Source organism: Corvus kubaryi, unplaced genomic scaffold, assembly GCF_017639235.1.
Source record: "Corvus kubaryi isolate FWS band 111438036 unplaced genomic scaffold, C.kubaryi_AGA036_p1.0 37398, whole genome shotgun sequence".
Taxonomy (NCBI): domain Eukaryota; kingdom Metazoa; phylum Chordata; class Aves; order Passeriformes; family Corvidae; genus Corvus; species Corvus kubaryi.
This window is the reverse complement of record NW_024581137.1, coordinates 20,592,552-20,608,698: the sequence shown is the minus strand read 5'-3', so window position 1 is coordinate 20,608,698 and position 16,147 is coordinate 20,592,552.

The following is a 16,147-nucleotide window of genomic DNA, read 5'->3' as shown; positions in this document are numbered from 1 at the left end:
GAATTACTACATTCCATTTGTCACTTCTATCAATGTACCTTAACTGGTATTTAGTGATTTAGAAATAGGGTTGGTTCTTAGTAAAAACATCTTCGTTGAGCACAGCGGTGGCAACAACTACAGCAGCAGAAAACACAAACAATATCATAGCTCGCTTGCAGAAGTCGCACAATACCTCATCGAATTGGAAGACCCAGGTCTTGTTTTTTTGTTTGTTTGTTTTCAAATTTTACTCCTGAGCTGTTAATACTTTAAGGCTATGAAGACCCCCTGTCTTTCATGCTTACTTATCTGACTCTACTCCTAAACTGGCCTTGAAAAGCTACTAATGTCTTGCCAGATGCTATTGATATCTTACCATTTGCTAACAACAAATTACCAACTAAACATATTCCAAAGTCTTTTTGACCTTATTAGTTATGAAATAGTATTTATGAAATAATATTTAAATTCTTCATGCGGCCTCATGACAATTTATTGGGGTTTTATTTGAATATGGACTGATCCTACATTGATTTCTTTGATGAAGAAAGAAATAGGTTGGGGTGTCAGATGGAATTTCATCATGTTTGGCCAGGGAACTGCACTTATTTCAAGAGGACAACACTGAAACCACACTCAGGCTTTTTGGCACAGAAATCAGAGAGGAAAAAAAACCAAAAGAAAAAAAACCCAGAATAAAATAACTCTTGATTAATTCCTTTCGATGCACACCAAAGAAAGGCAAAGAACTAAGTGTGAGAGAGTCCACCCAGAGTCTCTACTTCTGCTGCTATTTGAAGGAGGAAATGGATGCTTGGATGAGAGGTGACCGAAGGAGTGCTTCTGCCCAGAGGGGTCACCATTACTCATCACTGCGACTCCTACTGCTCCACAACATGGGTAACCCGGGCGATATTACCCTGGGAAAGAAGGCAGGCAGGGAGGGTAAGAGTATTTCACACAAGCTGGCTGCTTTTGCATGTCTTTTATCTTGCCCGTGATCAGCTCTCAAGTGTCTGATATGTATGTGTGGTTTCTTTAACATCCTCTTTTGTAGCTAGTACTAATTCTGTCTTAGTAATGTTTTGTTTGGCTGTAACTCTCTTTGAACAAAGACTTTCAGGAAACCCCTCCAAGCAGCTGTCCTGCTCTAAGACCTTCTGCTAACAGACTCAGAATCCCAGACAAAGTTGTTTTATTTGGTTATTTTAAAATAATTATGAAAACTCGGTGTCTGACAAAGTTGTATGTAGTGTGGGCTTGAGATAAGAGCATGACTCGATGTGTCTGATGACATTCAACAGTTAAATTTTTCCTGAGAAGTTAATTCCTTGGGTAATTTCAAGGCTATAAAATACAAGGATTCTGTCTGTCATGCTGTTTACTTGTTACCACAGAAGTTGAGAGAAAAAATTGTGACCTTACTTGGCTCTACACCCTACAACAAAGACTCAAGAGATACTTAAGTTTCTCACGCACTTCTGTGCATTTGGATGATCCAGGGCTCAAAATTTCTGTTCTGACTCTGAGTTATTGGGCCTTACCTATTCAGTACAGATCCCTAAGAGTACTTAGACTTTCTGAAGGAGCACATTACTTTAAAGAAGTTTTTTATCTACTTGTAAATATGTATATTAAACTAAACAAATGCAAATACTGACTAATATGTGTCAGAACATAACACAGGAAGTACAGTGGCTGTCACTTACTGATAAAATTCAGTATAGACAATATTTCTCACACAGACACCCAGACAAAGGAAAGAGTCTGTGTACCAATGTCAAGCTTATACGAACTGGAAGAAACACATGGGTTTAGATCTGCATTAAGAACAATCACAAAAGATCCATTTTAAAAGCCACAAGGTATGTGTTACCAAAAGCAAGATGTTGGCATATAGGCACTAGAAATGTCCATTGAATGATAAGAAGGTCATTTTCTGGAGAACGGTGTCTTGCAGCTTGTACAGTTACCACAGTAACGTTTTAGTTTTGCTCAGAGAGTGTCAGCATAGGAAAAAATAGGGAAAAATGAAAAAAAAATGTTGTTTTTTTTTCATGAAAAAGAGACCTTTCAGGCCCTAACCATATTTCTCAGAATTCAGCTGAATTATTTTTGGAAAACCAGCAGGATTTTTTCATTGGTTTCAGACAGGGGGCAAACAAGAAATTATATTTTCTTAGTATTATCAACTATTTTGTATATTTGTAAGGAAGACTTTATATTCTTTTGAAAACAGGAGACATTGAACAAAACCTATGTATTCACAGCAGTCAATCATATCAATTGCTATCAATTACTCTTATGATTGAATTAATTTACCATTTCAATGTGACCATTATGGAGAAGCACAAGTTATTCCTCCAGACTTGATCAAAGAAACTTTTCATTATTGGCTTGAATTTGAAATTCTCCCCCATATCCCTCTCCTTAATTTTTGGATTTTTGGCTGCTTAGTTTTACTGAAGGAATAGGGCTAGTATTTGAGGGCAAAAGTAATAGCTGTCTGCCTGGAAAAATTCAGACAAGGACCAGATCTTCATCTGGTGTTAATGAATCTAGAGGATTCAGTTTCATAGGAAAAAAAAGTTATATTAACCAGATGAGGATTTGGCTCATGGACTTTTGTACATTAACTTGTCATCCATTTTCTGAAACCTCCCCAAATGTTTCTGTCAATCCACGAGATCTCCACAACTGGGTTCTTTAAGCCTATTTGAATTTGCTTGCTCCTTTGGCTTTACTTGAGAGAAGGATCTGTAATAAGCTAGGGACACTACCCCTAGACTTAGTAGTATCATGAACTTAAGAATTATAAAGAGCATCAACAGACAACTTTGTGGAACAGTACCCTCCACTCTTAACAATTCACTTAATGCTTATGCAGAAGGGAGAAAACAGATGTGCAACAACTTTTTTTCCTTTTCTTTTTCCTGTAACTCTGTTGAAGGGTCTCTCCCCAAAGCCAGAACTGTTACAGATTTCCAATGTGTTTTGACTGCAGCAATTCCCAGCAGATCTCTCACACAGCCAAAGCATGTCTAGAGCCCAGTAATGCTCCAACCTGATCTGTTTGCCCCGTGTTCCAAAGGGAGGAGGTAGAAGAGAGCATTAAGCTGCTCTGTTCCTCTATGGATCTCTCTGAGAACCAGTAAAGTCCCCATTACCATTGCGTTATAAGCTCTGTGCTTCTGAAATAATGTAAAGACTATGGACCACCGAAGACCCAGCTCACAAAGGCTACAGTGGCTACAAATGGTAAATGTCAGCAAAGAATCATGACTTGAATCATCAGTTCATGAGGTGTTTATGAAACAACTTCTTAGTGACTTTATCGCTGACTTACAAGTTCAACATCAAAGTTTTCAAGCTAGTATCACAGGACTGGATGACAATGATGAATTTAAGAAATTTATCACGGTGAGATTATGTGTAGTTTAGCACAACACTTATTCAGATAATTTAAAAAATAAATGGAACCTTAAAATAATTGTAGAAATCAAAACCAGTAAGTGTATAATTTTAGATACTAAAATGTAAATTAGCCAGAGTTTGCAAGGTCCTTATTGATTTTCTGTATTATATATTTATTATATCTTTACTAAATATCTTCAGAACCATATTTTATATGTTTCTGGAGGAATATGCTGTCTGTGCAAAGCACATGATTAGGTAACTTTTTAAGTACTGACATCAATAATGCTATAAACAATTTTCAATCCATACCAAAGCATAACGTCAATTAAAGGAAGGTGGAGAATAGTCTGGATGTTTTCTTTCCAAGATACAGATAATTAATTTTAATCCCTCACAAACAGTGGTCACAGAAAAAGAATATTCCAGCAGTTACTTTTTGGCAGGAAAGTACTGAAGAATTAGGGGAGAGAAAGCAAAATGCAAACGCTGGGGGTAAAAGGGGGAAAAAAAGCCCTCCATCTTTCTATTGAAAAACGGAATAGCTGCAAACAAGAAGTGTCAGAGAGGAAGTAGGCATTTTCCTCTAAATGGCAAATCAGCTTGTTGAATAAAACAGACTGGCAAGATGTTGTGTTCATGCCTTCCACTGGAGGCCCTTTTCCAGGGACCATTTGTGTGAGTACAAACAGGTTTCCCCAGCACATATTGAAAAATCTGGTGATCTACTGCTTTATAAATTCAACTACAGCAGCGGACAGTAGCTTCTACATGAGGGTGGGGATCTGGACCACAGCCAGCTCCTGTGGCAGTTCCTCTGTGCTCCTTCCATATGCAGTGAGCATTGCAGCCTCACAGGCATCACTTCCCAGCCTGTGGGGCTTCCTGACTCACAACAGATACCTCAGACACCACATGGCTGGTCACACATCTACCCTTAGCCTGAATAAAATAAACAACTAGGGTAACAAAAAAGTTGCAAGCAAAACAAACACAAATACCTTTCTATTGTACTCAACAGTATTATTTTAACCATGGGAGTTTTTGGTATCTCTCACCTACAGTTCTTTTGAGTGTCCTGCATATACAAGCAGATCCTCAGATCCCACAGCAAAATCAGATGCTCTCCACCTGTCCTGTGCTTTGGGTTACTACCCTTTTCATTGACTTCCAATTATATTCCCTTGGACACAGTCTTTGAGGCATCGATGTAGATTGTTTTCTCTGGACAGCATCTTGAGTGCATTAGTGTTATTCCACTTTTCTGCACCAAAACCACCAGTGGCCATATGAACCATCTATGTGGTGATCTAATTGCCATTGCCTGCTTTTGCCAGGGCTGAGTCCTTGCATTGTGTGAAAGAAACTCCCTCTCTTCCTCTTAGACCAACTAACTGGGGGGTGGCTCCCTCCTCATTTTTTACCACTGAGGTTCAGTCAGGGCTGTTGGAACACTGAAAAGATTGCATAAAGCAACTGTTATAAAACATATTTTCTTTGGAATGCTTTCTGGTGTCTCTTTCAGTGGAAAACATGGCACAAAGGCAAATGACAGACTTGGGCAGAAGGGCCAGTTCAAGCCCAAAGACTCCAGTACCTCTCCAGCCACTGCTTATCTGGGGACCAAAGGCAGCTACAGCCCAAACACACCCATGGTGGCTGAGCACCTGCAGTTAGACTGGATGACTTCACGCCTTGTTGTTCATCTACACATCTACGACAGCAACTTCTTCATCTCCACTTTTACCGGTGTTTCTGTTGGACCATAGAGATCTCAAAACACATTACAGAAGTTTTTATAGTAGGAATACAAATTTAGGGAGAAAACTGGAGCAAAAGGTGGACTATTAAAGTGTGCAAAGTGTCTCTCTCCCAGTCCCATGTCCTACACCAATGTCCTGCCCTCTTTGCTTCACTCAACAAGCACATGAAGCCCCAAAGGAGGTGACCCTCCCTCTCCCACGGGTTTATCCAGAGTGGAGAACACGTACATTAGAGTCTGTGTGGGGCTTTCCTCCTCCCTTGGGAAAAACACACCTTCTCTTTTATATTTACTTTTCTTGTGCACAGATGCCACAAAAATGGCATCCCAACCTATCTGCCTAAAAATAATACATCATCCAGGAGGGCTCTTGTGCAGGGGGATAGGGGAGAGCAACAGCACTTCTGGTCTGTTAGGTGAAGGGCTGGCTTTGTTCTGGCAACAGCAGATATTACAGTCTGTGTCTTACTCTGACCACTAAACATCATTGCTTTTGGCCAAGTCCTTAAAGCAGCCACAATCTTTAACCAAATCTCTTCTTTCTTCCCAAAGTTTCCATGAAAGGGGTTTACATGTCTTTTGCTCATTTTGAAGGGTGGGGTAGATTCCTCACTGCTGTCAGCAATCCCGCTAGCACGGACTGGTGCCATTTGCAGGCTGTATTGCCAACAGCAAGCCCTGAGAGTGGTGAATAAGAGCCCAAACATCACAAGACTGCCTAAACATTTTTAAAATAATGATAAAATTTAAAATAACATTTTAAAATAACAAAGGGAAGCTCTTTCCATTGCAGTTCAGAGGCTGAATTTAGATTTATTTCTTTTCCATTCCTTTTCCCTGTCTTGCAGCCTGGAAATATTTTGTAGACATGAAAGCCGATATTTACACGCTTCTTAGTGCCAGTACATTGCAGTTTCTACCAAATTTCATGATAAGACCCTGGGAGCTAGTAATATCATGAAAATTTCACTCAAAAATTACTTGGAGTTGGCAAATAAAGCTAAGGTAATTAACTCAGCAGAGCATTTCTTACTATTTTTAAATAATTTAAATATTTGACATACATAATAGACCATGTTTTAAGTGATGCAAGGCTTAACATGATTGCTACAGTGTCTGAAAGTGAAAACATGGTTGATTTGATCCTGAATCTCTTGCTATGTGTGTGTTATCAAGTGGCTAATAGATATACAAACCCTGTTTTCATGTGAAATGTAAATTGTATGCCCATAAAAATGCAGTAGCAAATCATGAGACTGTTTCAGAAAACAAGGTTGGTTTCCTCAGTGTTGTAAAGGCAGCAACTGGACCTTTTTCACTTCCTAGCCAATATATTCACATTTGTAAACAGCATTACATACAGAAAAGTGCTCTTTTTCTATATAATTCTATAACTGAAAACTGCTGTTCATATTGGTAACGGTACTTTTTTGTGCCTAAATTTGATTATGTGTTTTTTCTCTTCTCTTTATTCACACTTTCCACCAACACAGATTTCCCATCACTACTTCAAATTTGCTTTATTTTGGACCATGTTTTGGACCACTCAAAAAAACCCCAACAAAACACTCAATTTTTTTCAACTCTGGTCTGGAAAAGTCTCAGAAAAATCTTGTTATCACCTTCTTAATTTTAAACGATCTGTTTCAGGGTTGGTCCAAATCAAACAAGCTTCCATCAAGTGGCACCAGCTTCTATTAAAATGCCATTAGCAGCTCTGAATCTTTAGGCCTGTTCCACTGGAAGACTTGTCAGTTTTAAAAAAATTTCTCTGAATTTCAAGTTTCCAGTTCTAATGGTTTCATTGTGGCTCTCGTTTGAATCTTTGTCACCCTCTAGTGTCATGACAATGGAAGCCATAAGCAAAAAAGGCATGTTACAGTGTACAGAGCATCTGAAAGTTCTCCACAGAGACCGGGGTTACAGAGGCAACCAGGGTGCAGACAATGGATGCAGCGAGTGCAGTCATGCGATTGCACGATGCATAACAAAGAGCCGAGAGTCAGCTGTTGGTGCGGATTAGCGGCGATAATCATCTGTCCCCAGCGAGCCACAGGGACGTGGCTGCAAGCTCTTGTGCAGCTGTGCCACAACGCGGGTGTGCTGTTGCCAAGCACGAGCGGCTGTGACAGTCCGCAAAGTGCCTGTCAAACCTCTTTGCCCGGGCTTGTCAGTGGCTCCTAACCACAATTTTGAAAAGCAAATGGTTTTTCGTTTGAAAGGCAGTGGCATCACATCCACATCCTGTGATGGTATCCAACACAAGATCTGCTGGATGCCACAGACCGCAACTTGTGTCCATGGCTGAATATTCCCCTTCCAGCACAGGATAATACTGTTTAGTTTATTTATAAGCAAATAAAACATGACTCCTACTACCCTTTCCTCACAGTTTCTTACAATGACAAGAATGAAACAACCTTCCTGGTGTGCATTAGCATGTTTGTTTCCTTCCCTCCGTTCCTTGCCTTCAACTCTACCCTCATCAAGATCACATGAACTCTCAGTCTTTGATACCACCACTATCTTCTCTCAGGTCCTGAGGCTCCATCTCTCCCCTTCCCATGCTGACTAGACCCATGCTCTTTGTTTTGGTTTGGGGTTTTTTTCCTCACTGTTCTTTTTCACAATTCCTCCTGCCTTCTTTAGTGTTACAGTGGGATTACTCATATGCCTTTTTTGTTTCCAGAATACATCTTCTAATATTGCTCTCAGAGAGGACTCCCAGGAAGCCCATCTGGAACCTGCTCTTGTGAAATGCTATCAGAAGAAGGGCTAAGTCTTGCTTGGCGGGCAGGAAGGAGGGAATAGGTGGGCATGGCATAGACAGATACCATCCTCAGGTGGCCATGGCAGTCAAGAATAGGGCAAAGGAGTGTAGGAGGTGGGGAACTAGCAGCAGGTGGATGGGCAAAGCAGGAGGAGTAGCAGGCTAGGGCAGGAGTTCTGGCAGGGGAGTTAGGAAGGGACAGGTCAAAGGCTAAACAGAGAAGGGTTCTCCTCACTGGGGGCCTTGTGGTTGTTCCAGGACACCAGGATGAGAGTTGGGAAGCAAGAAGGAATGGGAGGCTTTCCAGTGGAAAATAGAGTTGGGTGCAAAAACATTTGGAAGAAAGGAGAAGAGGGTTTTGTAGTATTTGCAGGCTTTGGCAATGTGATCCAGGAGGAATGGGAAGCTCAGAAGTCTTGGTCAGGAACGGAAGAGATTGGCATCAGCATTGTCTCCTGGGAGCTCACCTACACAGGCTCTTAGTTCAGAAGCAGGGATATCCACGATGTTGTCTGCAGCACAACTGCCTGGTGCCACCAGAAATGTGACAGACCTGCTGCACTGCTGTGTTAGGAGCCCTCCCCATGTCTTGTCCACAGCAGCACTCTTTCCTCCCTGAAAGCCTTTCTCAAAGTGGATGACAGATGGATGAAAGACCCACAAAGGGACAGACTCTGCCTTCATCACAGTTAGATCCATTTGATTTTGAGAGCCTGCATGGAAATGAATGTATTCCAATTTGTATTTCATAAAGCTCCATTAAACCAATAATAATTATTAATCAGAGGGAATAATAATTCTGTTTTCTGCAGGGTGATTATGCACACTGCAAAACTACCCAGAACTGAGCTCAGCTAGCAGCCTCTGCCATAAATAAAGTCAGGAACAAGGGGCACGAGCAGACCTTGTAGGGAACCTGGACTCCCCAGTGCAAACCTGTCGTTTTTGTAATCAAACTTAATTCTTCAGTTAAAATATTAGATTGGTACAAGGTGAGTCAAAGATTCACATCCAGGGAGATAATCATCCCAATAGTTTCAACCTGATCCTGGGTTGGAGTGTGGGGGATTTTTATTGGTTTTTTTAAATCTGTCTTTAAATGGCTCACAGATTTCCTGTTTGTCACTGTTTGCCACATTTCATCACAGAAACGTTCTACTGCTCAATGCTGTAGTTTGTCTAGCAGTTTGTGATACTCCATATGAAAGAAAAAAAAAAAAGAAAAACCTTATGCCATTTAAAATAAGCACCTTGGGAAATCTGAAAAATGCAGATTATCTCACGCAGACTAATTTACCATATGAAAACTATGTTTCTCTGGTCTGGAAAATGGTTGATTAAATATATCCCATAGTTAAATGGTTTGATGGTTGATTAAATAGATATTTAATGATTAAGCACAAATACGTTTTTGGATTTTGATTTCTAGGAACACAAGAACCATTTAGTTAATCCACTTCTGGTATGCAGTACAAAATGCTGCATGTTTTATTCAGAGTCATGCCAAAGTTTTAAGTGATCAACAGAAACAATGTCTGCAAACTGAATATACAAGAGCATAAATTATAATGACAAAAGACAGGAGTTTTAAGAGACCAAATGCAGGATCCGGATAAAATTGTTATATTGAAGTTCAGTGCTCCAGGAGCTGAGTACCTGATTCATGTTTGGAGAGATTTGGGGGCTTCATATAAGGCAATTGATACTTTGCAGAGTCAAGCCTACGGAGAAAGAAGTGTCAGTTATTTTGAAGATCTAGCTAAAGCTCCTGCCTTTAGCAATCTGATGAAACCTTGGCACATGAATGGGTTAGAATTTCCCACAGTATTATATTAATCTCTCTGTTGTTTACACAGCACTTTTTTTAAAATGGCAAACTGATATGTAAATCACAAGGATTAACAGCAGGACTTTTTTGGCCATAAGAAATCAAGAAAAATATCACCCTACGATGTGTTTCAGAAACATAAAATCTAACTATGACAGAAAAAGTATGAGTTTACTATGTGTGAATTGCACTAAGAGGTGGTGCTGATAGCATCAGCTATGAGTAAGTTTGTCTGGCACTTTCTGGGATAATACCCTATATTGTCTTGCTATAACTTCACAGTGCTTTAACAGTTTGCTCTTTTACCATTACCAGGGTTACTGTCTGTTCACAACCTTTTCTCTGAACAGCTGCAGCAGTTCACATCTTGGAAAAGTGGACAGAAATTTGTTAGGGGGCAATTTCTATGCAATGATTATGTCTATCCTCATGTTCAGTGAAAAGCACACCAAGCTTGACTGGGGTCCAAGTCTTTGGAAGATCTCCTCATCAGTACTCAGAAGGGACTCACTTGCACTTTGCTCCTGAAATTCCAAAGGGTGCAACAATACTCTCAGCTTTTCCTAACTACAGTTGATGCTTTGGGATTTTACCTATCAGGACCTAATGGTTTTCCCTGGGGTTTTATCTTCTCCTTTTTTTTCCTTTTTGTTACAGATAGAGGACAAAGCTGCCTGATAGAAATGCAAGATACAAATGGGTGTGAAGCTACAGCATAAGGTAACTGATGAGAAAACCTGGTAGAAAAAGAAACTGTAAGCATGTGGAAAGAGAAAAAAACTGGGTCAAGAATTTATAGTGGGCAGACTGTAGGATTTAGAGGTCAGGGAGAAGAGAGGGAAGAAGGAATGACTGGACAAGGAACTTAGTGGGGATATCAGGACTGGAGCCAGGGATTGTGATGGGATGTGCCATGAAAATCACTGAACAAATTATAAATCTCTGGAAAGCAATTATTTTTAAGTGCATAGCAGTACTTGTTAGTCACTTCCTAATTTTTCAGAATGTATCAGTACTCATCACATTCTCCCACATTCCTCTGCATCTCTGGAGTCACGTCTTTCCTAGGTCACATATTCATCTCTGAAATTCAAGTAACCATGTTTAAACTTTTAATTTCTGTTTTACTCTCAAATTTACCCTTTGACCAAAGGAAAAGTACACCAGGTCAGGGTCCAGGAACTGTTAGTTCTAGCTTCATATGTGACTAATGCATGACTTTTTACACTTCACTGTCTTTGTTACAGTGTCTTTTCATCAGCAACTCAGCCATGGTAGAGCTAATAAATTTTTTGTTTGTTTATCATGTGCAAATACACCCTGCAGAGAGGCGTCACAGGATTTATGTTACTGCAGCATATATTAGCACTCAAAAAAGGCAATATGACAATGCATCTTATTGGAACCAGATTCTCAAATAATTACTTTTAAAACTTTTTGTCTGTGTACATAATGCTTTTAACCTAGAAACAATGACACAGCAAGACCTCTAGCTTGCAAGACAGGAGCATTTCAAACTGTATTTGTAGTCCAAATGTTTGGCTAAAGCAGGCGAACATGGAAAGGCTACACAACAATATCCTGAATAGACAAGGGCCTAAGTGAGAAGATATTTAGTACCTGACATGTCTATGTTCTCAGTGAGTAACTTGGACAACACTGGAAATCAAGGCATTCTGGTTCCCATCCCTCTGCTTTAATAACTATTTACATCACATTGCCGTCTCCATCTTTTTTATGATGCATCCCCTCAAGAGTTTTGGCTAGTTTCTGGTTTATGTTAGCAGAGTTGCCAGCTTCACTTGGCTGCCTATCACCTTTGCACCACAGCCAAGTATTTCCCCCCATCACCAAGCATCACAGTACTGCATGAGGCAGACATGGCTGTGCTGCTTGGTCTTCCAGCTTTCTTCCCTCTAGGCAGGAAATTAGTGTGTTTAAAATCTAACTTGTTTAAAATCTCACTAGCATTGCCTGAATCCCTTTTTTTTTTTTTTTTGGTAGCAGACTAAGTTTTGAATAAGACAAGTAAATTCATTTTTATTAGTTAAATTAAAAATAGTGGCTCTGCTGTGACAATAGCAGCAGGGGAAATCCCAGTTGGTCTTCTTGAACGTTACAGGCTTCCTGCTTCACTGTCTCTGCTGCAATATCCCCCCTTACATAACCCAGCATGCAGCACTAACACACTCATCTAAGCAGGCAGATTGTCAAAAAAATATTTGGTCTATTGAATACTCATGGTACACAGACTGAAGACTTTTGTGACTCTCCTCCACATGAACTTCAGCTTTAAATGGCAAAGGAGTGTCTGCACTCTTCTCCCTTGAGAAACCCAAATTTACTTTTATGAGGCCACCAAAATTAATGCTCATGCAGCATTCCAAAAAGCTATTTTCCCCTTCGTCTTCCATTGCCAAACATGAACAATGAAGCAACTTTGTAATCAATGTCATATTTAAACTATTTATTGTTTCTTTCTCCTCCTTGCCCCTTCTCTTTTCCTATGTTTTTGAGGGGTGTACTTTTTTTTTTTCTGGCTGCTGAACCCTATCTTTACTATTCATTCTAATATTTCCCTTGTTTATGTGGCCTTCTTTGCTTTGAGCTTTCATCAAGTTCCTCTGTAGCATGCAATCACATAGTTATACAATGTTCCCATAATGCTGAAATGGTTACATACACGCCAGATATCAAATCCAAAACGCTTTGGGTTTTGAGAAGAGAGACAAGGGAGGAGCAGAACAGACTGAAGTGTGTGCACTCAAGAACTGGGGGTTTGGGAAGGTGCACATTTCCTGTAATGCCTTCCAGTAACACAATACTGAGTGCAGCAGTCACTCACCAGAGCAGAGTTCCTTCTGGCTGGCTCTCTTCTGAACTATAGGTGCTCCTCAGACAAAGATGTGTTTTTCAGAGAAGAGTTCCTGAATTTTATTCAAGCACAGTTTATGTTTCAATGGAGATTGACTGATCTGTAGGGCTAATGACAGGAACTTCTGCCTTTTTTGTGACTTCAGTTTTAACTGCAATTGTTTCCCAGACAATCCTTATTTTAAGGCAGCAAGCAAGGAGAGAGAGCTGTTTACTTTCACACAACACTTTTTAAGGAACCTACAAAATTCAGAAACTAAGTTGTGTGTTCTTGAGTGGTCATCTAATGCCCATCTAATTACTTTCCTGTAAATATAGATATTGAACTCATTGTGCTGCAACTGCCTCACATCAGCTGGGAAGTAAGAGCAGTTGACAGCCAACTTGTGTCAGCAAGCTGGGGAAGGGCCTTGGTCCAAGCTACATTATGAAGGCATGTCTCTGTAGTCAGGTAGAGACAGTTGTGGAATAGCTTAGCTCATTTTCTAAGGTGCAAAATGGAAGATACGTTCAATCCAAAAGCTGTTTGGACACGCTGTTGTGGAACTGTGCCCAAGCTAATAAGTTCTGCTCAGAGGCAGGTTATTCTTTTACATAAGTTGGCTGGTCCCTTATTTGGTGAGGTATATATGCTAAAGCTTGAAATAACACAGTTCAGCCTTTAATATGAATGTTGGTTTCTAGACAAAGGCTGCTCAAAAAGACAGTCTTTCTTCTTCTTTTTCATGTTCATCCTTCTGAAGTTCCCAGGAAACTAGTATAGGATATATTATGCTTGCATGACAGAAGTAAAGGAGAAGTTAAGAACCTAAACCTCTTAATGGTTTGTTTGTCTTTCATATTCATAGCACCTTTCACTTTGCAGGAACAAGTGAAAGGAGACAGAGCTACTACCATTCTATTCATCAAAAAATGCCCCTTTTTCTCCTGTAACTATGTAATGTATACATTAATTTTAATTTATAGTGGCAATATATGCCACAATACATTTGGGGTTTATAATTTTTAAAGCTAAATATTACAGTTATATATTTTTTGCATTGAAAGTCTCATTACACCTATCAAATGTCTTATTAGAAGATTTTAACCTTAAATTAAAATGCTTGGTGTCAGCATATCATAACCTTATAAAAGTCTTCTCAGAAATTTTGATTATATTGCGGTTCTATTTCCCATTCTACACACGCTACAGTTTAAGAGATTCATATGTAATAAGGTTTATGGCTTTACTATGTCATTAACAAAACCAGATGACCTCTGTGTGTCAGAGGTAAGCCATTTCATATACCATCCTACTCTTACTCTGCTATCATAACTAAGTTCTTAATTAGCTAGAAGTCTCAGCAATAACTTACTAATCCTCACAAATTGCTAAAAATCTGTAAAAACATAAGTAACCCCCAGGACTTAGCTTGGACATAGTTCAGAACTACTGGATCTAAAACGGTTTCTGGATTGCCTGGAACTTCATGGTCACCTGCACAACTGCACACACATTTATCTTAATTAGTCATTGAAAGCTGTATCTCATAGCGCCTGGCATTTCCTTTTTCCACAGTAGATGTTTACTCTGAAAAAGAGGAAATGCTATGCAGAAATACACATTGGGAAAACACTGATGCTTAGGTTGTAGGAGCTGTTTTCATTGAAGAGTTAAACTGTAATCTACATTAACTCCTTTCATGCTGTCTTGAACAGAAGCACCTGCACAAAAAATGCACAGACATGTCACTTTAACTCAAGTTGACTGTGTAGTGAAGACAACAGGACTCGTAAGACCTGAATGCTCCCTGTCTCTCCTGGGACTCCCATGCAAAGAGACAGTACTATTGGAAGTTGATAAGTCACACAACTGGCTTGTAGTTCAGGAGGGGAGAAATCCTGTGGCAGGACCTATTTGCGCCTCTTGTATGTAGAAGGAATGCTGTTCTGTCTGTTGGGTATTGAAGCTGCCTTAGGCCAGATCCACTGACTTACAAATCACAAAACCTAGCTGGAATGCATCCCATTCAGAAGCAACAGTCAAGATTTTAGCCAAAAAATTCTCCATGTTTTCTTAGGATAATTGTGATTTTTGACTGAGATTTGACTACTGTAAATGAGAGAGGTACAACTGAACAGGACAACCAATAGACTCCTTTCTTATATGAACCCAACACACCATTTCCTCAGGCCTACGGATTTCAGTCCCCTCTCACACCAGAGGTTCCTGAACTGGTGTCTATCTCTCATAAACAGTTTGCTGCCACATTTTTTTATACCTGACTGAGGTACAGTTTAGCTCTTTATCTAACGTTCTCTTGTCTCTGTGGGCTTTTTCAAATCTCTGTAGAGCAGGAGATGCTGCTGAGACAAAGGCTACTGTTCCATGGCAACAAAAACCAAAAAACTGCTCCCTTCTTTTGATTTCGAACCTACTATCTGCAAGAGGCATCTCAGGAAGCCCAGTTCTTACACTGTGACAGAAAAAGGAGAAGTCCTCCCTATTCATTTTTCCATACCACTAATGATTTCATAACCCAAGTAGATGTTTCTCATCCAAGTTAAAGTATGCCTTCTCTATTAAGTTCCATCTTTTGTGGCAGCCATACCTTATCTTTGGTCACACTTGTTGCCATCATTACTACCTTTTCTAGTTCTACAATATTTTTTTTAATAAGCACAACCAGAACAATGCACAGTCTTCAAAATATGGGTCAGATTTATAACTCTGGATCTGCAAATCGTGTCATCCTTATAATTGCATCCTGATTTCTGTTTTATTCACCATTTCCTTCTGCTAATACTTTGGGGTTTTGTTTGTTTGCCATTGCTGAATATTCAACTGACATTTGCATACAGAATCTCCCAAAGATCTCAGACACCTCCTTCTGTAGCTGTTATAACCTATTTAAAGCTGCACTTGCATAAGTATAATGAGGCTTTTTTTCTCCCCACGGGTATTACTCTGTATTTAACATTGAAATTTTTCCACCATTTACTGCCAAATTGCTCTGTCTTGAGAGAACATTCTGCATCCCATCACAAGTGGCTCTTGGTTTGCATCATCTGCTGATCTTATGACCTCACTGTTTACTCTTTTCTAAAACATTCAAAATGTAAAGTAGCCCAGGAGTGAGCATCAAATCTTGGAGAACATCTACAAGTAAACCCCTGCTATTGTGAAAATGGGAAGCTACCCTTTCATTCCCTATCCTGATTTCTGAAGATTTTATTTCAAATGAGTAAGGACACCTGAGAAAACCTACTGTATCTCATGCTTGCTTTCTTCAGCATGCTTTAATGAAGGATCTTTGCTCAGAGGCTTAAGAAATCCATCTATGATGTATCATCCATAATGTATCATCAAAACCATTCTCATTCTCTTACATGCTGAATCTTTCAATAAACTCTAATCATTTGTGCCTTACACCCTTCTTTTGAAAAAGCTTTATCAATTTGGTACAGGAGGTCAGGTCTGTAATTCCTGAGGTCCCACTGAATTTAAGAACAAAAGGAACATCACATTTGCCACATT